The sequence below is a fragment of the Bubalus kerabau genome, chromosome X, assembly GCF_029407905.1.
Source record: "Bubalus kerabau isolate K-KA32 ecotype Philippines breed swamp buffalo chromosome X, PCC_UOA_SB_1v2, whole genome shotgun sequence".
NCBI classification, from domain to species: Eukaryota; Metazoa; Chordata; class Mammalia; order Artiodactyla; family Bovidae; genus Bubalus; species Bubalus kerabau.
In genome coordinates this window covers 4,983,907-5,008,956 of record NC_073647.1, presented here as the reverse complement: position 1 = coordinate 5,008,956, position 25,050 = coordinate 4,983,907, and the positions used below count along the sequence as shown (strand labels likewise).

The 25,050-nt window shown below is 43.1% G+C and overlaps 1 long non-coding RNA gene and 1 other non-coding gene across 2 annotated transcripts in view; one reads left to right on the top strand and one right to left on the bottom strand.

Annotated features, from left to right (window-relative positions):
* LOC129639013 (uncharacterized) overlaps positions 1–24,824 on the bottom strand; it is a 58,103-nt gene extending 33,279 nt beyond the window's left edge. Inside the window, exons 1-5 of the long non-coding RNA XR_008708130.1 lie at positions 24,661–24,824; positions 20,931–21,045; positions 17,932–18,007; positions 17,312–17,335; positions 16,772–16,849 (exon numbers count right to left, since the gene is read on the bottom strand). This is a non-coding gene — a long non-coding RNA (uncharacterized LOC129639013). The remainder of the gene's footprint in view (positions 1–16,771; positions 16,850–17,311; positions 17,336–17,931; positions 18,008–20,930; positions 21,046–24,660) is intronic.
* TRNAW-CCA (transfer RNA tryptophan (anticodon CCA)) lies at positions 6,963–7,035 on the top strand. The gene has a single exon. It is a non-coding gene; the product is annotated as a tRNA-Trp (tRNA).
* Positions 24,825–25,050: the final 226 nt, after the last annotated feature.

The window sequence follows — 25,050 nt, the reverse complement described above, 5'->3', positions numbered from 1 at the left end:
ATCTATTTGCCATTGTGGAGCCCACAAAATATAGCCTCTGCCCTCAAGGGGCTTCAGTTTTAGCTGGAGAGAAGAAAGGAAGAAATATTAAGCCACCATGACCCAAGCAGGAAAATATATACAGCACAGTCTGCCTGAGGAAAGGGACTACATATCTATTGATCTTCGTATCCCCCAAACAGGGCTGGGGAATGGCGAGGTCCTCAGTAAAAGGTTGCTGAACTTCAGGCAAGAGGTGGAACTTGCTGGATTGTGAGGATTTTAAATAAGCTAAGAGAGGAAGGGCATGCCAAATGGAGAAAACAACTTGATGCAGGCCCAAAAGCCAAGAACAGGCAGGGTTTGTTTGTCAAAAGTTTCCTTCTTAGTCTCCCTGCTCCACAATCCCTGGCTCAGTTACCAGACAGTAGGCATTTAACAAAGTCGGCCATTTGTCAGGTATCCATGACCAAGCTTGCTGCCACACCCTCTCCAGCCTTCCCTCTCCTTTCTGGGAAGTGCTGAGGATGAGAGGGAAGGGCACAGCCTAGTCCTCCTGCACCTGCTCAACTCACGTGCAAGAGAGTAAACTGAGGCTGAGATGTCGAGTTCCAAACCTCACTGTGACATAGACAGGTAGCTGGGCTGGTCTGCCTGCTGTTCAGTGATAAACCTTCAGATGGGACTACCATATTTGTATTAATCCTGGATTCCACATCAGTTCCAAAATAAAAACTCCCAGAACTCAGGCATCGAGAATACAATCTTGCCATATTCCCTGGCCAGCTTTTGAAAGAGATTCAGAATTTCTTCACCACAAGAGAAGCTCAGGTGAAGTGAGATATGGAGATGGAGGAAAAGAGAAGGTATGCCCAAAAATGGCCCATTTCTGTCTGTATGAACAGGACAGAGAATAGAAGAGTGAGCACTTGGACCTTCGAGCTCATTGAATGCAACCACTGCCCCTCCCCCTTGGGCAGAGGAGTAAGAGCTCTAAGACCCCACAGCTGATCCAGGACCAGAACCCAGCTTTCCTGATTTCCAGTCCAGTGCTTTACCACATTTTAGTGCCCCATTCAGTAGTCCTACTGCCATGAGAATCATCCCCAAACAAGGATGGGGTAAATGGACCAATTAGCAAGCACCCCTTGGTGAAGTGCATTAAGGGACAGAACAGGGCGGAGGTAAAGGGCTGGGCCAAGGCATCATGCTGGCGAGGGCTAAGGGAGCCACAGTTCTGCCTGCTGCATGGGCTCTGCAGCCTCACTCTCCCTGTGCTTTGAGCTGAGGCAATCACGCTCTGTGTCATAGGGTGGGGAGTCAGGCAGTGAGGGGGGTGAACAAAAGACTTTGCTGCCAGCAGAGGTGTGCGCCCAGACTATTAATCAACCAGCAAAAGGAGGGAGGTGATTGTACATGATTGGCTTAAAACTCAACATTCAGAAAACAAAGATCATGGCATCTGGTCCCATCACTTCACGGCAAATGGATGAAACAATGAAAACAGTGACAGACTTTTTATTTTGTGGGGCTCCAAAAATCACTGCAGATGGTGACTGCAGCCATGAAATTAAAAGGGGCTTGCTCCTTGGAAGAAAAGTTATGAATAACCTAGACAGCATATTAAAAAGCAGAGACATTACTTGGCCAACAAAGGCCCATCTAGTCAAGGCTATGGTTTTTCCAGTGGTCATGTATGGATGTGAGAGTTGGACTGTGAAGAAAGCTGAGCGCTGAAGAATTGATGCTTTTGAACTGTGGTGATGGAGAAGACTCTTGAGAGTCCCTTGGACTGCAAGGAGATCCAGCCAGTCCATCCTAAAGGAGATCAGTCCTGAAAATTCACTGGACAGACTGATGCTGAAGCTGAAGCTCCAATACTTTGGCCACCTGATGTGAAGAACTGACTCATTTGAAAAGACACTGATGTTGGGAAAGATTGAAGGTGGGAGGAGAAGGGGATGACAGAGGATGAGATAGTTGGATGGCATCACCAACCCAATGGACATGAGTTTGAGTAAGCTCCGGGAGTCGATGATGGACAGGGAGGCCTGGCGTGCTGCAGTCCATGGGGTTGCAAAAAGTCAGACACGACTGAGCGACTGGACTGAACTGATCAAAGATGCCTCTGACAGCAGCAGAAAGCCCTGGCCCAATCACTGTTCCTCCCACCCAAGGACTGCCAGTTCACAGCAGCTGGGCAGAGAGCTCAAGGCCATGAGAATGGGACAGGCTGCCAGAGTGGAGTCTGCATATTAGCCTCTGCACCCTGCCCAGACTTCTGACTCAGAGGTGGTGACAACGAGGCTGGGCTGGTTCATTGGCACAGTGAACCCAGGCAACAGGCTGGCAGTGACTTCTTTGAGGCCTGAGGTCACTTCCGGTTTGGTATCCCCAAGCCCTGAGCTGCCCTCCCATGCAGCTCGGGCCTCCATGCAGGATCACAGGCAGCTCCTAGGCCAATTGCCAAAATGTGAGCAAAAGCCTAGAGGTAGGTGAGGGAGCCTCAGATGAAGTCTGAAATGGGACGCCTCTACTGAGGACCAAATCTGAGAATGAATGAATTTAGGATTCAAATCACATTCTTGCTCAATGCCTGAATCACTCTCACGCTGCTGCTGCTAAGTTGCTTTAGTCGTTGCCGACTCTGTGCGACCCCATAGACGGCAGCCCACAAGGCTCCTCTGTCCCTGGGATTCTCCAGGCAAGAACACTGGAGTGGGTTGCCATTTCCTTCTCCAATGCATGAAAGTGAAAAGTGAAAGTGAAGTCGCTCAGTCGTGCCCGACTCTTAGTGACCCCATGGACTGCAGCCTACCAGGCTCCTCCATCCATGGGATTTTCCAGGCAAGAGTACTGGAGTGGGTTACCATTGCCTTCTCCGAATCACTCTTATAAGACAAGACAATTTCAGCTCTGCTCAGGGCTTCAAATCTTACTATCAGAAAGCATTATATTGTCATTGCAAGAAATAGTTCATAATTCTGGCTTAGGCAAGGTATAGCAGTTAGAAACAACTGGATTTGTACAGATAAGCAAATCGTATCCTTTAAACACCAAAATGTTTAAAGATTATCTCTGATGACATGAAATATACATGTATATATTACATGCTTCCCAGAGTTCTTAATTCACTTGAATCTTTTCCCAGCTAACTCAGGGTAATCAGAATCAACATGCTTTATTATGTTGTGCTATTTTGTCAGTATGACTTCCCATCAGTATATCTGAGCTTCTCCCTCCCCCCCCCACGCCATCCCCCACTCCAATATCTCTTCCTGTTGCTTTTAATCTGTATAGCTAGGAACCAGATGACAACATTCTTTAGAGCTATGTTGTAAGCAAGGCACTAGAAAAGGCCTGGGGAATAAAGTTGGTGACTCCAATGCTATCGCTCTGTGTTTGAGGGAGTTTATGTCTATTTTCTTCTTTCTAGGTTTAGAGCAAAATTCCAGAGGACAGAAGTTGCCAGAAGCCTGACCTGGGGTTAAGCGCTGTGCTACTGGATATCTGCCTGGAATCAGGCCAGGCCTCAAAATCCCCTGTCCCCACACCAACTCCCTGGCTCAGACAGCTCTGAGTGACAGTAAATTGGGAAGAATAACCAAGAATAAACATGAAGCTGTGCCAGATTCTTCTTTCAGAGAGCCAATGCAATACTGTAGAGCAATTATCCTTCAATTAAAAACAAATAAATTGAAAAAATAAGAAAGGGAAGTGCCAACAAAGTGGGGGTAACATGAGCTTGGAGAATCTGCTCTAACCTGCAACTGAGGAACACCTCTGCCTTTTCCCCAAAACTGTGGAATGCTGAGGAAATTAAAAAGGTGATGTCTTGACCTTAGGCAGATCCAGAGAGAAACCAGATGATATAAAAAAAATGCACTGATCAATTTTTAAGCCTGTGATACCTTATTGCATTCCAGTCCCAAAGAAAGGCAATGCCAAAGAATGTTCAAACTACCACACAATTGCACTCATCTCACACGCTAGCAAAGTAATGCTCAAAATTTTCCAAGTTAGGCTTCAACAGTACATGAACCAAGAACTTCCAGATATTCAAGCAGAATGTAGAAACGACAGAGGAACCAGAGATCAAATTGCCAATGTCTGTTTGATCATAGAAAAAGCAAGAGAGTTCCAGAAAAACATCTACTTCTGCTTTATTGACTAGGCCAAAGCCTTTGACTGTGTGGATCACAACAAACTGTGGAAAATTCTTCAAGAGATGGGAATACCAGACCACTTGACCTGCCTCCTGAGAAACCTGTATGAAGGTCAAGAAGCAACAGTTAGAACCACATATGGAACAACAGGCTGGTTCCAAATTGGGAAAAGAGTATGTCAAGGCTGTATATTGTCACCCTGCTTATTTAACTTATATGCAGAGTATATCATGCAAAATGCCAGGCTGGATGAAGCACAAGCTGGAATCAAGATTTATGGGAGAAATATCAATAACCTCAGATATGTAGATGACACCACCCCACCACCCTTATGGCAGAAAGCAAAGAGGAACTGAGGAGCCTCTTGATAAAAGTGAAAGAGGAGAGTGAAAAAGTTGGCTTAAAACTCAACATTAAAAAAATGAAGATCATGGCATCTGGTCCCATCACTTCATGGCAAATAGATGGGAAACAATGGAAACAGTGAGAGACTTTCTTTTCTTGGGCCTGAAAATCACTGCAGATGTTGACTGCAGCCATGAAACTAAAAGATGCTTGCTCCTTGGAAGAAAAGTTATGATCAACCTAGATAGCATATTGAAAAACAGAGACATTACTTTGCCAACAAAGGTCCGTCTAGTTAAGGCTATGGCTTTCCCAGTAATCATGTATGGATGTGACAGTTGGACCATAAAGAAAGCTGAGCATTGAAGAATTGATGCTTTTGAACTGTGGTGTTGGAGAAGATTCCTGAGAGCCCCTTGGACTGCAAGGAGATCAAACCAGTCAATCCTAAAGGAAATCAGTCTTGAATATTCACTGGAAGCACTGATGCTGAAGCTGAAGCTCCAATACTTGGGCCACCTGACGTGAAGAACTGACTCACTGGAAAATACCCTGATGCTGGGAAAGATTGACGGCAGGAGGAGAAGGGGATGACAGAGGATGAGATGGTTGGACGGCATCACTGACTCGATAGACATGAGTTTGAGCAGGCTCTGGGAGTTGATGATGGACAGGGAAGCCTGGCATGCTGCAATCCACGGGGTCACAAAGAGTCAGACACGACTGAGCAACTGAACTGAACCTTATTGTTAACTGTAAACACTATTTGTAATTCAGGTCTCTGGAACGTTCTCATACTGTATAGCTGTAGCTTTCTATCCATTGAATACCAACCCCTCCCCCATATCCCCATCTTCCCACCCCCTGGCAACCACCATCCTTGCTTTTGACTATTTTAGAGGTCTCATCTAAGAGGAATCTCATGTCGTATTTGTCCTTCTATGACTGACTTATCTCACTTAGCCTAATGTTTTCTAGGTCCATTCATGTGTCCATTCATGTGTCCAAACTCACCAGATTATATATATTAATTATTTGCAGTTTTTGGCATACAATTATACCTCAGTGAAGCTGGAGAAAAAATAACTCAGCCGTGGGCTCTACGTTCAAGCAAAACAAAAATGCCCTAATCAGAAGGTAAACAAAGTGAATTTTGAAGTTTCTTAACCTGCCTCTTGAGAAATCTGTATGCAGGTCAGGAAGCAACAGTTAGAACTGGACATGGAAAAACAGACTGGTTCCAAATAGGAAAAGGAGTACGTCAAGGCTGTATATTGTCACCCTGCTTATTTAACTTACACGCAGAGTACATCATGAGAAATGCTGGGCTGGATGAAGCACAATCTGGAATCAAGATTGCCAGGAGAAATATCAATAATCTCAGATATGCAGATGACACCACCCTTATGGCAGAAAGTGAAGAAGAACTACTTGATGAAAGTGAAAGAGGAGAGTGAAAAACTTGGCTTAAAGCTCAACATTCAGAAAACGAAGATCATGGCATCTGGTCCCATCACTTCATGGAAAATAGATGGGGAAACAGTGGAAACAGTGGCTGACTTTATTTTTTTGGGCTCCAAAATCACTGCAGATGGCCACCTGATGTGAAGAGCTGACTCACTGGAAAAGACCCTGATGCTGGGAAAGATTGAGGACAGGAGGAGAAGGGGACGACAGAGGATGAGATGGCTGGATGGCATCACCGACTCAATGGACATGAGTTTGGGTGAACTCTGGGAGTTGGTGATGGACAGGGAGGCCTGGTGTGCTGCGGTCCGTGCAGTCGCAAAGAGTCGGACACAACTGAGTGATTGAACTGAACTGAACTGAACTGAACTACAGCAATACTTGAGATCTTTGATGTCCTTCTTTAAAATCTTGGCAGAAAAGCAACTCATGCAATTTATAATGCAATACCAATGGTCATCATGTGTTTCATACTTTTACAATTTAGAAACCATTTCACACTTGACACTTCGTTTGATAAGCTGCCGAGAAGGTCATTCTCCCTTGCACCCTCAGCCATCACTTGTTACTTTAAGAAGCAACACTTGAAATTTTCTACTGTTTATAATATTATTGACAGCTAAACCCCCACTGTGTCCACATTCTATGTATAAAAGTATGACCTCAGGATTCTGCTGGGAGTGCTGGGTCAGGCCCCAAAGACCCAGCTACGCACAAAATATGAAAGTAGGATTGCCTAGATGCTGGGGTCCCTATCTTCTGGGGGCCTCTAAATCCAGAGTCCTGCCTCTGCCAGACCATTAACCCACACATGATGGAAAGCAGTCTCCCTCAGCCTGTCCTAGCATCATTTTTAGCTTACAATGGAGGGAATAATGCAGAATCCATAGGCTAGCAATTTCTTACTTTGGCCTGGACATCAAACAACAATCAGGATGATGACAACGAAAAAGTTATCACCTCTGCACCTTGATTTGACCATTCTTGAGAGAGAAGGAAGGGACTTCCATGGTGGTCCAGTGGCTAAGACTCTGTACTCCAAATGCAGGGGGCCCAGGTTTGATCCCTGGTCAGGGAACTAGATCCCACATGCTTCGTCTAAGAGTTTGCATGCCACAAATAATGATCCCGCATCTAGCATGCTGCAGTGAAGATCAAAGATCCCACATGCCTTAACTAAGGCCCCACAAGGATAAATAGACAGACAGTCTTAGCATTTAATGATGCTATGTTCATTGAACATAGTATTAAACACGTTAAAAAACAAACAAACAAACAACTAACAACAACAAAAGGAATGACAGAAGGGATAAAATGTGCCCCTACCTAGTTCCCAGATAGAGATGATAAACACAGTACTACAATGGACTATTTTAGTTTTTAAGGTGAATTACTTTGAAGTCCTTAGAAAGATCACATAAGTCTGTGAGATTCTAACTGGCTCAAAGTTAAATATCTTTGATCACTTAAAAGTTTTACTAGAATTCATACACAACATCTCAAACTGAAGACATGGAAAAGAGAAGAAGGCTTAGGTTTCAATGTTGGGAAGGGGGAGAAAACTTAGTGAGGAGAGTGGCAATTAACAGCAGGAATATGAAACACGAAGAGGAAGACATGAAAATGTCAAAGTGAAGAATTAAAATTTTGTTACTGGGAAAGAAAGAGAGGAACATAAACAACCACCATTGAATGATGTTTTCCCATAAAGAAAACATAAATTTTAAAAAGTGGTTCAATCTGGAATAACTGTGAAACAATGAAAAACATATTATAAAGGACATAATGCTCATATGTATGAAATACATTTAAATGGTAGACTGTAACCCAGGTGAGTGCTATACCTGGTCTTAGAAATCTTTTAACCATAATGAGCTTGGCAGTGACTCGAGAAGGTAAAGGGATGTGATTTGTACCTAAGAACTATTTGGGTGAGTCTCGCCCAGATTCAAGCCAACAGGACCCACACAGAATATAACAATGAAGCCAAAGGAGAGAAAGGAAAAACTCATCATCATGACTCTTTTTCAGATACAGCCATGCCAACCCCTACCTCATTACATTGCTGACCCTCCTACCCTTTGAAGCCAATCAGGTCATCAGCCACCCAGCTACCCTGTGGATAACTTACATCGGGTCTGGGCTCATCCTGCAGAGAGATATACATGCCAGAAACAAGGAAGATGGGCAGCAACTCTGGCAAATATACACTCCTTGGATTGGTCTACACTGACCCCAGCCACCCCTATCCTCTGGAAGACACTAAAACAAGAAGACTCAATTATTTCCTTAGTTTGCTTGCACCTGAATTCCAAGGGAAAACAACAAAAAAAAGAAGCACATTGTTCCAAGGGCTGGGCAACCAAAGTCACCAAGCACCACAGGATTGAGTTTTACACACACACACACACACTCTAATATACTCTAGTGGTTATGGTTCAGCTACACACAATAAGTCAGGTCAGGAGCAGCCAACCACTTTTTAACTCTCAGGTCCCTTCTGGGAATTTGGTCTTCACCTCTAGAGAGAATCTGGAAATGGCTCCATTGGTCATCCTCCTCCTGGGAGAAGGGCCACCATAACTAAAGAGAACTCAGCATTGGGAGTGGAGTAAGTCCCGTCTCTCAGTGATACTCATGGACACTGGGGAACTCTGCTCCCTCAATCTCGTCAGAGGGCTTGCTGTAGATTAATTTATGGTGCCTCAACTCTGGGGCCTGAGGACCACTAGAGACAGGGACTGCCTGCCCAGCCTTGTGAGAACTTTGGAAAGAGCAGCTCTTCCACTTTCTCACTTAACACTCCCACAGCTCCAGTCAGACCTGGATCCTGGGACCAGAGTGACAAAGGTGTCTAAGCTGGGAGCCATTCTTACATTTACATGAGTGTGAGTCTTGAGACAGAAGCAGAAAGAGGATGTGAGCGATGAGGGAGGACAAGGCAAAGGATTGCAGCTGACAAACAGGTAAGCACTGCCTGTCCTGTGTGCTCTCGTTAGCTAAAACTAGCGCTGTCTGTCAGGTTGGAGAGCTGGTTTGGTGTTTGCAGAATTAGGAAGTCAACATCACTCATACATTCCCTGAGAGTGTGGTGGCAAGTTAAGGGTCAGCTGGTCCCCAGAGGATATAGGAGAGACTCTTCACAGCCACCAGATAGACCAGGTATGCTTCTACATGACCCTGCCACTAGACCGGGCAAAGTGATAAGTTCCTGCCACTGAAATATGTGCAGAAGTGATGTGTCAATGCCAGGGTGAGGCAATGAAGGCCTGTGGGCTTCCAGCTGTCTTTTCCTCTGCCACAGTGCCCTTGGAGGTCATGTGTGCCAGATGGCACTACTACAAGGTTAAAGAGAGCCAACCAGTCTGCATCAAGTCTTATTTATGTGAGCGACATATGTATTGCTTATTTGTTACTGCATCAGAGTCTGGGGCTTCCCAGGTGGCTCAGTGGTAAAGAGTTTGCCTGCCAATGCAGGAGATACAGGAGATTTGGGTTTGATCCCCAGGTTGGGAAGATGCCCTGAAGCAGGACATGACCACCCACTCCAGTATTCTTGCTTGGAGAATCCCATGGATAGAGAAGCCTGGTGGGCTACACTCCATGGGGTTGCAAAGAGTCAGATATGACAGATATGACTGCTCAGTGAGCAGGGGTCCCTGCAGAATCTAGCTTATCCTGACTAATACAGGAGACAAAGCATTGGGCCATCCCCGATGCTGGAGACTTTAGTGCACGAAATTAACCTAGTCACACTCAAACTCTATGAGGATGACTGTTTCTCACATGTTTTCCAAGACTTTCTTCAACAAAACCTTGTGTCTGAGAAAGGAGGGTCCATCCTGAAACAGTAACTTCAAGTGTAAAGGCCGCCTCTCCCAAGACATGTGTCTTCTAAATATCATAAAGCATCTACAACTCGTTCAATAGCTCATGAAACCTCTGCCCAGGCACCTATAATCTGCTGCTGTCTCCCAATGTACTAATATGACCAGACACAAACGCTGGCTTATAGCCTCTATAAACACAACATCCTCATAAATTCAGGTTGCCATAAAAATCAAACAAGAGAAAAGTAAAAAAAAAAAAAAAAAAAGATCCACGACTAAGTTTTTCTCTATCAAGACCATCGCAGGTTCTTGAGAGCCTTGGCTCAGTTTCCTAAAGTTTAGAACAGGAGAAAGAAGAACTTCCCTCATTCACTGTCTCTAAAATGTCTGTATGTTTCTCAGGGAGCCAGTAAGACCAGCAGGAGATAGGAGGTACATGCTTTAACGTTAGAACCAAAAGGACTGGGGACAATTTGGGCTGGGCACTCTTCAAAGTCCTACATTTCAGAGCATCTACCTACTGATATGCCAGGGACCCTGTATATGACTGTCTGTTGCAAATGAACACAGTGTGTCTTTAAAAACATGTCTTTCAAAGGCAGGTCACGTTATCAGTGTGAGTTGGAGAAATTACACACACATCTATTTTTCTGGGGCTGGGACTTGATGGAAATGTTCAACCCCTAAGGAGAAGGCCTGTCTGTTGCAGGAAAGCCATGGCTTGGGTTCGTACTCCGCACTGGAATCTGCTTCTGGCAGGAGGAGACAGAGCAGCCCTTACTCCCTGACCCAGAAGGCCTCTTCTGAGCATTGCCCAATGCTCCTGTTATACAACATGCAAAATAAATAACCAACCTTAAAAGTCAGGCAGCCAAAGCTCCACTCAATAATAAGCCCTTTTACAAGCTGCTTATCACTTGCCAAAATCAGCTCCAGAGGAACACCAGGAACTCTGAATTCTATTGTTCTTATGAACTACTTGGGGAATATAGACAAGCGTCACTGGCTTTATTGGTTTTCTAAGAGAAAAGACCAACATTTTTATCTACCCCTACCCTGTCCTTGATCTCAAAAATGTTAATATAGCCCCATCCCACCATCTCAGAGAGATCTCTATGAGAGGTGGGAGTGAGAAAAGGGTCCTGGCCTTTTCTTAGAAAACATGTCTCTCTCTGCTTTGCCTGTCACCTGATGGTGGGGGTGACGAAGGGAAGAGAATGCCAACCTTTTCAGAAAATCCACTGGGAGGGAGGGTGAAAGCAGGCCAGAGGCCTGTGGGATGTGCTCCTCTGCCCGTGTGGGCCCTCTGGCTTAACGACAAAAGGAAAGAGGAGTTTTGCTGAAGGAAAACTGTTCAAAACCATTTTTGGTACACTTAGGTTGGACTGATGATGTGTTGTTGTTGGCCCAGAATAGTTTCTCTCGGTTTCAAAATAGAGGGTGGGACCTCTCATGAAGGGGTCTTATTCAGGAAATCAGTGGGAGACGTCTGTTCTAAAACTCATTTCCAATGAACCACAAGAAGGATTTTGATACCTATTTGACATTCTTATTCCAGGATCTGCAACCCACAGATTTCAAAGCTCAGGATGTACCTGCTCCAAAAAGCCTTGCATGGGTCCTCAGTGGCTCAGTCATGCCTGACTCTTTGCTACCCTATGGACTGCAGCCCATTAGGCTCCTCTGTCCACGGGATTCTCCAGGCAAGAATACTGGAGTTTGTTGCCATTTCCTACTCCAGAGGATCTTCCCGACCCAGGGATCAAATCCAGGTCTCCTGCATCTCCTGCATTGCAGGCAGATTCTGTACCACTGAGCCACCAGGGAAAACCCTAAAAAAACCTTATGACCCTCCCTTTTCCCCTCACTGGTCCCTCTCAAAAAGTTGCTCCCTTCCTCTGCTAGGCTCTATACCTACTGACTTGCTGCCTTCCCCAGCAGAGGGGTTCTCTTAGAGCAGGAACCAAGCCTTACTCATTTCTGCATCTCTGTTGTCCAACACAGTCCATAGAACATCAGAGGTACATATTAAGTCACTTAATTAATAAGATTAGAAATAGATACAGTTAATATTTGAATGTTCAGTAACTGTTTAACTTCCTATATATTTTTCTCATTTTCCAGATGAGGAAGCTGAGGCTAACAAGCTAGTAAGTGACTAAGCAACAACACAGACCAAGGCATCAGGTTCTAGAACCTTCATTCTTAACCACTACACATTGTGGAACACAGCAATAAATAAGTGAGCTGATGAAAGGGCCATACACATATGAAACTGTTAAACACGAACTTGAATTTGATTTAGAAACCTGTTGAGTCACACAAATATGTATTAAGCACCTAGTACTCTGTGCCAAGCTCAGTGCTAACAAAAGGGCGTGGTCTTATTCCTCAAGGAGAAGAGAGACAAATAACAAAAGCTTATACTGCTGTACACCTAAAAGTAACACCACATTGTAAATCAACTCTACTCCCATAAAAATATTTTTTAAAGCTTATTGAGCACTTACTACATGCTGGGCACTGTTCTAAGTACTTCACATGTATTCACTGCTTTCATCTTACTACTATTCTATTTGGATGAGACAGAGGAGAAACTGAGGCACAAAGACATGCAGCCAGGACTTCCCCGGTGGTCCAGTGGCTAAGACTCAATGCTCCCACTGCAGGGGGCCTGGGTTTGATCCCTGGTCAAGAAACTAGATTCCACATGCCACAACTAAAGATCTCATGTGCTGCAACTTAGACTTGATACAGCCAAATATATATATATATATATATATATATATATATATATAATATTATATATATCATTATAATTATATATTATATATGCTATTATATATAATATATAATATATATATTATTTATATAAACCCAAGCATCCTTGCTCCAAAGCCTGTGTTCTTATCCACTGTACTCTGCCATCTCTTGCATTCACAGGCAGACACACCTCAGTGTTACAGGTGTGAGAAGACAGAAAGAGAAAAAGTGGTCTGGAAACTCAGGGAAGGAAATGATGCATTTTGTCTGAGATGGGGCTCACAGAAGGTTCTGCAGAACAAGTGACACTTGAGCTGGGCCTTGAAGACATGAGACATGGAAACAAGTTCAAATACAAAAAAAGAACATGGTGACTGGTGATCAGTGAAACTTGTATGTGTTCTCAAAGCCATCGCTCCTAGTACACACAGCTAAGAATTGAGCCCAGCTAGACAGGAGGTTCTGCTGTGAAGCCCACTTCTGGCCAGGGAATAAGGACATCAATAGTGGTCAGTTCAGTTCAGTTGTTCAGTCGTGTCTGACTCTTTGTGACCCCATGGATTGCAGCACACCAGGCTTCTCTGTCCATCACCAACTCCTGGAGCCTACTCAAACTCATGTCCATCGAGTTGGTGATGCCATCCAACCATCTCATCCTCTGTCATTCCCTTCTCCTCCCGCCTTCAATCTTTCCCAGTATCAGGGTCTTTTCCTGATGAGTTGGTTCTTCACATCAGGTGGCCAAAGTATTGGAGTTTCAGTTTCAGCATCAGTCCTTCCAATGAATATTCAAGACTGATCTCCTTTAGGATGGACTGGTTGGATCTCCTTGCAGTCCAAGGGACTCTCAAGAGTCTTCTCCAACACCACAGTTCAAAAGCATCAATTCTTTGGTACTCAGCTTTTTTTATAGTTCAACTCTCACATCCACACATGGCCACTGGAAAAACCATAGCTTTGACTAGACGGACCTTTGTTGGCAAAGTAATGTCTCTGCTTTTTAATATGCTGTCTAGGTTGGTCATAGCTTTTCTTCCAAGGAGCAAGCATCTTTTAATTTCATGGCTGCAGTCACCATCTGCAGTGATTTTGGAGCCCAAGAAAATAAAGTCTCTCACTGTTTCCACTGTTTCCCCATCTATTTGCCATCAAGTGATGGGATGGCAGAAAGTGAAGAGGAACTCAAAAGCGTCTTGATGAAAGTGAAAGAGGAGAGTGAAAAAGTTGGCTTAAAGCTCAACATTCAGAAAACGAAGATCATGGCATCCGGTCCCACCACTTCATGGGAAATAGATGGGGAAACAGTGGAAACAGTGTCAGACTTTATTTTTCTGGGCTCCAAAATCACTACAGATGGTGACTGCAGCCATGAAATTAAAAGACACTTACTCCTTGGAAGGAAAGTTATGACCAACCTAGACAGCATATTCAAAAGCAGAGACATTACTTTGCCAACAAAGGTTCGTCCAGCCAAGGCTATGGTTTTTCCTGTGGTCATGTATGGATGTGAGAGTTGGACTGTGAAGAAGGCTGAGCGCTGAAGAATTGATGCTTTTGAACTGTGGTGTTGGAGAAGACTCTTGAGAGTCCCTTGGACTGCATGGAGATCCAACCAGTCCATTCTGAAGGAGATCAGCCCTGGGATTTCTTTGGAAGGAATGATGCTAAAGCTGAAACTCCAGTACTTTGGCCACCTCATGCGAAGAGTTGACTCATTGGAAAAGACTCTGATGCTGGCAAGGATTGGGGGCAGGAGGAGAAGGGGACGACAGAGGATGAGATGGCTGGATGGCATCGCTGACTCGATGGACGTGAGTCTCAGTGAACTCCGGGAGTTGGTGATGGACAGGGAGGCCTGGCATGCTGCGATTCATGGGGTCGCAAAGAGTCGGACACGACTGAGCGACTGATCTGATCTGATCTGATCTGATGGGACTGGATGCCATGATCTTAGTTTTCTGAATGTTGAATTTTAAGCCAACTTTTTCACTCTCCTCTTTCACTTTCATCAAGAAGCTCTTTAGTTCTTCTTTGCTTTCTGCCATAATGGTAACATCATCTGCGTATCTGAGGTTATTGCTATTTCCCCCAGAAATCTTGATTCCAGCTTGTGCTTCATCCAGCCTGGCATATTGCATGATGTACACTGCATATAAGTTAAATAAGCAGGGTGACAATATACAGCCTTGACATACTCCTTTCCCTATTTGGAACCAGTCTGTTGTTCCATGTCCAGTTCTAACTGTTACTTCCTGACCTGCATACAGATTTCTAAGGAGGCAGGTCAGGTGGTCTGGTATTCCCATCTCTTGAAGAATTTTCCAGTTTATTGTGATCCACACAGTCAAAGGCATTAGTGGTATTGTGGTACTGTGACCTGAAATTCTATGTCAGTTTTCCTACTTGCTTCACACCCCACCTGGGGTTTTGTCATGTTCACAGCATCTACAAGAATTTATTTCCCTCTCCCTTCTGTAAATAATAATAGATAATGTTTCTGGAGGTAGATGTACAGGCTGTCTTCAGTATAATGGAGGCCAGATCCACCAAAGTGGGCATAGGAGGCTAGAATCACCCAATAGACTAGGGGGCTGGCTATAGCTCATGACCCCAACTGTTTGCTTGCACACGTGGAGGTACTCTCCCCTTTCCTAACTGTGGAGGTTCTAGGTCCAGTTTTATTAAAGGCTGTCCACGGGTTTCCTTAGAGTTTGTTCCAGTCAAACCTGCTGGCAATTTCCCCTCCCTCAACACCTTGCTTCTCTGAGAATTACCAGAAACGTATGTGACTAAGGACTAGCGAACTCCAATGACTGGTGAGTACTCCTGGGGCAAACGTTCCATTATTCCTCCCACCGTGAGTTTATTTTTGTCTGTGGTGTGAGGGTATGTTCTGACTTCATTGTTCTGCATGTAGCTGGCCAGCTTTCCCAGCAACACTTGCTGAAGAAACTGTTTTTTCCCCAGCATATTTTCTTGCCTCCTTTGTTGTAGATTAATTGACCATAGGTGTGTGGGTTTATTTCTGGACTCTATTTTCTCCTATTCTGATACTTTCTCTTGATCCTCCCACACACCATTCCAGTTACTGCCTCATCTCTCTCCTCTTCTTGACAGCAAAATTCTTCAAAATATTTGTCTATATTCCCCATGTACAATTTTTCTCCTTCCCTTCTCTCTTGGCCCCACTCCCATCAAGCTTTTGTCCACTGAAAAGGCTTTTATCCAGGTCACTAGGGGCCTCTATGTTGCGAGAGTCCATCGAATATTCTGGGCCCTCACCTTGCCTGGCCAACCAGAAGCACTTATCACAGTTGATCATCCCCTCTTCCTGGAAGCACCTTCTTCACGAGGCTTCGGCTGCACCACATTCTTCTGGTTTTCCTTCCACCTTACTGGCCACTCCTTGTCAGTCTCCTTTGCCAGTTCCTCATCATCTTCCTAATCTCTGGCTGTCAGAGTGCCCCAGGGCAGGGTCCGTGATCCCCTCCTCTTAACTATCCTCACTCCTGGAGATTTCATCCATCTCAGAGCTTGAAATACTATCTAGACATCTGTGACTTCATAACATTTATCTCCTGCCCTAACCACGCCTGTGAGTGCCATGCTCCTGTACCCTACAGCTCACTCATCAACTCCACTTAGATGTCTGACTGGCATCTCAAATTCAACACATCCTCAATGTAACTTCTTTTATACTGTTTTCCCCAGTCTTTACCACTGCAGTTAGTGCTAACTCCATCATTTCGGCTACTCAGAATGAAAACCTTGGCATTGTCTCAAACAGAAACACTGTGTTGTGTCACTCCAGAGAGCACCAGCCACATTTTAGGCAATGCTATTGGTGCTATGCAACATGGTGATTCTGTTTTCCTTGATTCCTCTTTCACATCCCACATCTAATCTGTCAGCAAATCCAACTTCAAGATGCACCCCCAAATCCAACAACTTCTCCCAAATTTCACTGTTACCAGTCTGGCCCAAGCTTATTCTCTTAGATATAATGTATTATACAGAAAACAATAGTGATCCTTTTAAAACGTGTCAGATCACACCATTCCCACTCAAAATTCCCCAATGCTTCCCATCTCATTTATAGTAAAAATCAAAGTTCTTACAATGGCCTATTAGACCTTGCATTGTCTTTCTCCTTTAGCACTCATCCCTATCTAATAAACTACACATTGTATCTATCTATCTTACATATTATCTGTTACCCACCTGAGTCCACTTCATGAGTTCCATGTGGTCAGAGACTTGTTAGGTTTTGTTCACAGATGAAGCTCAGCATCTACAATACTTGACAGAAAGTACATGATTATTATATATCTGTAGATGAAATAAATGACTGGGGAGAGGGAAATCTTTACACATGGACCAGAATCATACTGAAACCCAATATGACAAATGAAATGGTATTTGGGCCAACTGGTGCTGGAACCAAATCAAGTCCCAAGTCCCAAGTTCCTACTTCCTATTGTTTGTATTCCCATTGCTTCAATATTTTGCCTGATGAAGTCTCCTTTCTTTTGCCTCTAAAGAAAAAGAAATTAACCTAGATATAGTAAGGAGCTCCCCCTGGTGGAAGCAGTTCCATCAACACCATGGCAAAGAAAATCATAGAAAACAGGCTTTAAGTTACAAAGGAGATTGCTGGGGACAAAGGAAATGACTCCAGTATTTTCACAGGAAAAGTCCTCACTAGAAACAAGAGAAACTAAAGATTAGATTCCAAGTACACTGGGGAACTTATCAACTTACCTCACTGTTGAACCTCTTTTGTACCTGATGATGAGAAAGAAAATTATTCATTTAAAGTTGAACAACCTAAGTACCTTCCCTTAAGGAATTTAAAATCAAGTAGAGGATATAAGTCATGAATATGAACAAGTACAGGGACTTCCCTGGCAGGGGAACTAAGATCCCACATGCTGCGGCATGGCCCAAAACAAAGCCAAATAAGCACAAAGCAGTGAGTATGACTGTGAAAAAGTGAATGGGGTCTAAATAAAACAAATAAACTAAGAGCTATGAGAATCCTTTGGACAGCAAGGAGATCAATTCAGTAAATCCTAAAGGAAATCAACCCTGAATATTCATTGGAAGGACTCATGCTCAAGCTGAAGCTCTAATACTTTGGCCACCTGATATGAAGAGCTGACTCACTGGAAAAGACCCTGATGCTGGGGAAGATTGAGGGCAGGAGAAGAAGGGGGTGACAGAGGATGAAATGGTTGGATGGTATCACCGATTCAATGGACATGAACTTGGGCAAACTCCAAGAGATGGTGATGGACAGGGAGGCCTGGCATGCTGCAGTCCATGGGGTCACAAAGAGTTGGACACGACTTAGCAACTGAACAACAAGATTTATGACTTACCTCAGAAAAAGAAGGATTACTTTGGGCTGAGGAAATCCAGGAAGACAACTCGGAGTGGATGGTTCTTGAACTGAGCCTTGAAAAACAGATAAAATTTTATTGAGTGTATTCCAGGTAAAGACCTAAATGTAGAGAAAGGCGCATCACAGGGAAACCCAAACTAACCAATGGGGCTCTGTAAAGGTCACAATTTGCGTGAGAACACAGAATTCAAACCCTTTCATAATAAAAGCAGAGAGAGGGTTTCCCTGGTGGCTTGGTGGTAAAGAATCCGCCTGCCAATGGAGGAGACACGGGATCGATCCCTAGTCCAGGAAGATCCTACATGCCATAGACCAGCTAAGCCTGTACGCCACAACTACTGAGCCTGGGCTCTAGAGCCCAGGAGCCGCAACTAGTGAAGCCTGCGTGCCCTAGAGCCCAAGCTCCACAACAAGAGAAGCCACCGCAATGAGAAGCCCACGCACCACAATTAGAGAGTAGCCAGCGCCTCACTGCAACTACAGAAAAGCAGCAACTAAGACCCAGCACAGTCATAAATAAATAAATAAAATCATTGAAAAAAAAGATATAGTCCTAAGTTTAAAAAAAGAGCAGAGAGGGATTCTCAAGAGAAAAGTCCTTGGCAGAAGCAAACACAGGAGGGAACCAAAGAAAGCTTCTTTCCTAGTTTTCCCTTGGATGAGAGGAACACTATTGAAAACCATAGAGGAAAAAAAGATAAAATATAGTTTCCATACTCAAGAATTTAGAATCCATAAAACTAACAACAACAAAAAGAACCCATATGGACATGCAGGGTCTCTTCTGCTCTATATTTTATCTGAAGATAATGCCCAGAGAACATCCTTTTCAGAGGAGATGGTTCTCCCTTCTATTCCTTCCTACTCAATGTCCTTCTGGTGGAGATGCCAACAAGTATCCTGAATCCATCCACCCCCCTTGATCTCCACTGCCATCCCCTTGTCTGAGCCATCATCATCTTTCTCCTGGTCTACTGCCACTGTCTCCTGACTGATCCCCCACTTATACTCTGGCTCCCCTATAAGCCAAACTGCAGATTGCAGTCAGATCACCTACGGCTATTTGGGGGTGTGGTAAATGACTCCCATGTCCCTTTCACCTTTTCATTTTGAAACTACAGAAAACAAAAAACAGTTGCAAAATAGCCCAAAGAATCCTCACATATCTTTCACCCAGATTCTCCAAATGTTAACATCTGCCATAATCATAAAATAATACTATTAATATAGATCAAGAAATTAACATTCATACAACACAATTATCGAATCAATAGACTGTATTCAGTTTCCTTCAATTGCCCCAACAATGTCCTTTTTCTGGTCTAGGATCACACCTGTCCCTTTCAGCTCCTTTAACCTGGCATAGTTCCCTAGTCTTTTTGTTTGTTTGTTTTTTGGTCTTTCATTACCATGACACTTTTGAAAAATACTGGCTGTTTCAATTTTGGGTTTCTCTGATGGTTCATCATGACTCAATTTAGATGATTTGTTTTGGCAAGAATACTATAGATGTGACACTGTGTCCTTTTCAGTGCATCCTATCAAGAGGCATATGATATCAGTTTGTTCCATAACTATTAATCTTAATTGATCATTTGGTTAAGGTGATGTCTGCCAGGTTTCTCCACAGTGAAGTTACTAGGTTGCCCTTGGTAATGAATAAGCATTTTGTGGAATGTACCTAAAAAAGTACCAGTAGAACTGCCATATGGCCCAGGAATTGACTTCTGAGTATTTATATGAAGAAAACAAGAACACTAATTTGAAAAGATATACGCACCCCAATTTTCACTGTAGCACTATTTATTAAAACAAAAGCAAAGATATGGAAGCAAGCTAAAGGGTCCATTGATACATGAATGGCTAAAGTAGATGTGGTATACACACACACATACACACACACACATACGATGGAGTATTACTCAGCCATAAAAGTTCTCCCATTTGCAGCAATGTGGATGAGCCTGGAGAATATTATGCTAAGTGAAATAAGTCAGACAGAGAAAGACAAATACTGTAAGCTCTCACTCATACATAGAATCTTAAAAAACAAACAAAATGAAAGCAGACTCACAGATACAGAAAACAAATGGGTAGCTACCAGAGGGGAGGAGGGTGGTGGGAGCAAAATAGATGAAGGGAATAAAGAGGTGCAAACCTCCAGTTATAAAATAAATAAGTCACATGAATGTAATATACAGTATAAGGAATATGGTTCATAATACATAATAACTGTATGGGAACAGATGGTTACCAGACTTAACCATGGCGATCATTTTGTAAGGCATGCAAATATCAAATCACTATATAGTACAACTGAAACTAACATAATATTTCATGTCAACTCTATTTCAATTTGAAAAAAAAAGAAATCCAATCTAAAGAGTAATCTAGAGTCATCTGAAACTGGGAATACTGACACATGCTAATAAAGCTTAGAAGAGAATGAAGTTTATAAATTAGAACATCAATTTATTAATTTAATTGTAAAATGGGCATTCTCTCCCCCACAGGCTCACCTACTAAGACAGTTTTCTTGTGAGCCTAGAACAGAGATCCATAAACTTGTTCTTTTTTAAAGGGCCCGATGGTAATTTTTTTTATTTTGTGGGTCATACACTTACATCTGTCACAACTACTCAACTCTAGCATGGCGAGGCAAAAGCAGTGATAGACAATATGTAAAGTGTTGCAGTAAGACTTTATTTACAAAAATAGCTGTCAGGGTCTATGAATCCCTGGCCTAGAATAAAAGGAGTAGGAGTTACATGATTCAAATGCTTGATCACATCTGGCTTCAGTATCCTGATGTGTCCATCACTGGAGGAGATAAACCTGTATCCACTATCAGATTAGGCATGGTGCTTAGCTGAACATAGTCAACCTTGACCTTGCTAGGCCTTCTTTTTTAATGCTAGCCATCCTACAGAATCCCACCCCATTTTAAAGCCCAGGGTATAAGAAAGCTCTACTTACCAGCAGCGAAATGCCAGGAGCCTCTGTTTATATTCTACAGCCATTTCACAGAGAAAGACTGACCCTTTGTTAGCTTCTGGGGAGAAGAGCACCCTCCATTCTTACTTGTGTTTCCCTAGGAAAAAAATGACAGATTTGGCAATATTAATACTTAAAGGGGCACTAGCAGGTAAGCACCATGAAGACAGATTATGTTTTAAATTAGAAAGAATCTTTTATTTTTACAAAAGCAATGTATATTTGTTCATTGTGGAAAATTAGAAAATAAAAAGATCAGAAACAAGAACAGACTTGTGGACACAGTGGGGGAAGGAGAAGGTGGGATGAATTGAGAGAGTAACATTGAAACATATATATTACCATATGTAAAACAGATAGCCAGTGGGTATTTGCTGTATGTTGCAGGAAGCTCAAACCGGTGCTCAGTGGGTGGGATGGGGAGGGAGGTGGGCGGGAGGTTCAGGAGAGAGAGGACATATGTATACCTGTGGCTGATTCATATTGCTATATGGCAGAAACCAATACAATATTGTAAACAATTATCCTCCAATTAAAAACAAATAAATTTAAATTAAAAATAACAAACTTTCTATTTCTATCACCCAGAAATTGTCACTATTAACGGCTAAGTATATATCCTTTCAGATCTTTTTCTAAGTATATATAATATATATATATGTATTTTCTACCAAAATGACATAACACATGTACACAATGCTTTGTAACTCTATAACTGCTTTTTCTCAATTATCAACCTCTACCATTCCATGTTAAGAAGCTTCCACTGCAGTGAACCTAAGATCCCACATGCCATGCTGCTGCTGCTGCTAAGTCGCTTCAGTCGTGTCTGACTGTGTGCGACCCCATGGACAGCAGCCCACCAGGCTCCTCCGTCCCTGGGATTCTCCAGGCAAGAACACTGGAGTGGGTTGCCATTTCCTTCTCCAATGCATGAAAGTGAAAAGTGAAAGTGAAGTCACTCAGTTGTGTCCGACTCTTAGCGACCCCATGGACTGCAGCCTACCAGGCTCCTCCATCCATGGGATTCTCCAGGCAAGAGTATTGGAGTGGGGTGCCATGAGGCATAGTCAAAACACTTAAAAAAAAGTTTTCATCTCATCTAAGACCCATCCATACTTATATTTGCCTACTTTCCCCCAAAATTCCCTATAAAGCTAGTTTATTCAAATTAAAGATCCAATCTCAGATCACACATTGCAACCTAAATCTCCTTTCATTTAGAGCAGTATCCTTCTTCAGGACAAGAACATTTTTTCCTGCAGTATCCTCAATACCTCTAACAGTTCTTAGAACACAGTAGTATCTCAAATATTTGCAAAACTAAATCATTTATAAAAATTTAGGGGATGGGCGGGTTTTCACTCTAGAGCTTATCTCATCCACCCATCACCCTTTATCTCTATTTTATAGATAATAAAAATCAAGGCCAGAGAAGTAAAGTGACTTCCCAAGGTCACCCAACAAGTACATGGCAACTGCTTTCTATGTCTGTTTATTCTACTAAACCAGGAGTTGGCAAACTTTTTCTGTGAAGGTCAGATAGTAAATATTTTAGGCTATATGGGCCAAGAAGCAAAATCAAAAATACTATGTAGGTACTTATATAACAACAGAAAAAAACAAATTTCCATAATTTTTTATTGATGAAACCCAAAATATAATAATAATTGATTACATGGTTTTATAATATGGTCTACTAATGAAAAAAATGGAATTGAAAAATTACACTTTTTTTCATTATGGTTGAGCTTGGGATTAACAGATACACACTACTATATATCAAATAGATAAACAACAAGGACTTATGTACAATGCAGGGAACTATATCCAATATCTTGTATGTATTCATTACCTACAATGGAAAAGAATCTGAAAACATATGTATATAACTGAATCACTTTGTTGTACACCTGAAACTAACACAATATTGTAAACCAACTATATTTCAATTAAAAAAAAATTAATACTTTCCTCCATCCTCTCCCCAGCCTACGTTAGGTTTCTTCTGCTCCCCACAACTCGTGGGGAGCTGTGCTCAACTCCTTCAGAGCATTTAACACACTGTAACTGTAATTATCTGTTTCTCTACCTGTCTCCCTGAAGGAACTATACATTAGCTCCTTGCAAAGAGTGACCATGTGTTATTCATTTCAGCTCCTTCATTAAAATAGTAAAACAGGTATTCATTAAAGTGAAGTAAAACTAGCTAAACCAACTACCACTCAGTCTAGTCAAATTAACATCACAATGAGATACTGACAATAAGGCAAAACAAGTGTTGGTGAGGATGTGGAGAAATTGGAACCTTCATACATTTACCAATGGGAATATTACATGGCAGCCACTTTAGAAAAGTCTGGAAATTCCTAAAGAAGTTAAACATGCAGTTACCTTATGATCCAGAAATACCACTCCTAGACCAGGGAACAAGTGAACATGGTCCTTGCCCTCTCTAGAGGAGAGACAGAAAATGAACCCAAGCTTACTCCGCAGTGTGTTAAGTGTTATAACAAGGGTCTGCTAAGGGTGATATGGCAGCACCGGAGCAGAGCAGTGAAATCAAGAGAACTGAACACATATGTCATCATATGTGTTCACAATAGGATTATTCATGATAACCAAAAAGTGGAAATAAATGTCCTTCAGCCAATAGATGGGTAACAAATGTGCTATATCCATACCATGGAATACTATTTAGCAATAAAAAGCAATGATGTACTGATATATGTTACAACATGGATGAACCTGAAAAACATTGTTAAGTGAAAGAAGTCATTCACAAAAGACTACATATTGTATGATTCCATTCACATGAACTGTTCAGAAAAAGCAACTACAGAGACAGAAGGCAGTTTACATGGCTGCTCAGGACTAGAGGTGGGAGGAGAGATAAACTACAAATAGTCTTTTGTGAATTTAGGGGGTGGAGTGGGGTGATAAAAATGCTCTAAATCTGGACTGTGGTGACAATTACTAAAGTTTACTAAAAACAAGTGTACACTCAAAATGAGTGAATTTAATGGTATCCAAAATATAAGGCTCTTATACCATTAATCTATTACATTATTTCGTTTTTATCTAAATTAACTTTTGTCCTCCATGGCAAGACCTGGTAAGAACTGTGGTGAATGAAATTTCGGATGCATTTTTGTCGACTGGGGCTTTGGGTTGTGCTGACAGAAACAGCAAAGTCAGCATCTCTGAATACTGCACGATGAGGTGTAGAATCCATTTCCGATTGGGTGATCCCAGTGTGTACTCTGGACAATCCGTGGCCTGCCAGTTTAAGTGTGAGTGTGCCTAGGCCCCTACTCCAAGCAATAAACTGTAGTCAGGTAACAAGTTCATTTCTTGCAGCTCTCAAGCCCTGTTCATAAATGGTGAATTGTTCTATTCTAGCATATCTGTGAAAATGTTAATGATTTTTCTTTGTTTGGGGGTTTTCTAGCAATTTGGTTAATGCTTACAGGGCTAGGAAGTCCTGCCAGAACAGCTGAAAGATACAAACTCCACTCCCCCAGGCCCGCCTCCTGGGATACTCCAGAGGAGAGCACACCCCTCCAAGGGCAAGAGGATGGAAGGGCACCTCTCCGATCTAAGGGAAAGGTTGGGACCAAGTCCCTCCTTTGCGTTACAGGATGGCAAAAACTGCCACAAAGTCAGGGTGAGGTGTCTCCTCCCAGGGCCTGCTGGTACCCGGGAAACTCACGCTGCCGCTCCTCAGGGTTGCCAGGAGATTACAGCGCCCCAACTTCAGTCGTTTTCACCGCTGCAGTTCCACTGCGTGGCCCATGCACAGCGAAAGGAGAAGGTGATGGAAGAAGAAAAGCAGCTTGAGTAGGCTCGCAGCCCTCCCGGGCTCCTAGCCACGGTCCCCTACGCCCCAACGCGCGGCTCCCGGACCACTTGGCCGCCGCCCCTCCTAGCACGTGCGATTGGGTCCTAGCGCCCCCTGGTAGCCGGAAACCAGAAAAACCGGCGCGGCGGGCATCAGATGGTCGGAGCATGCGCGGGAGGGGGTGGGGTGGCTTCCGGTCTGCCGAGCAGCCAAATCCGAGGCGGGGACCTCTGCTATGAGCAGGGTCACCGACCCCAGGGT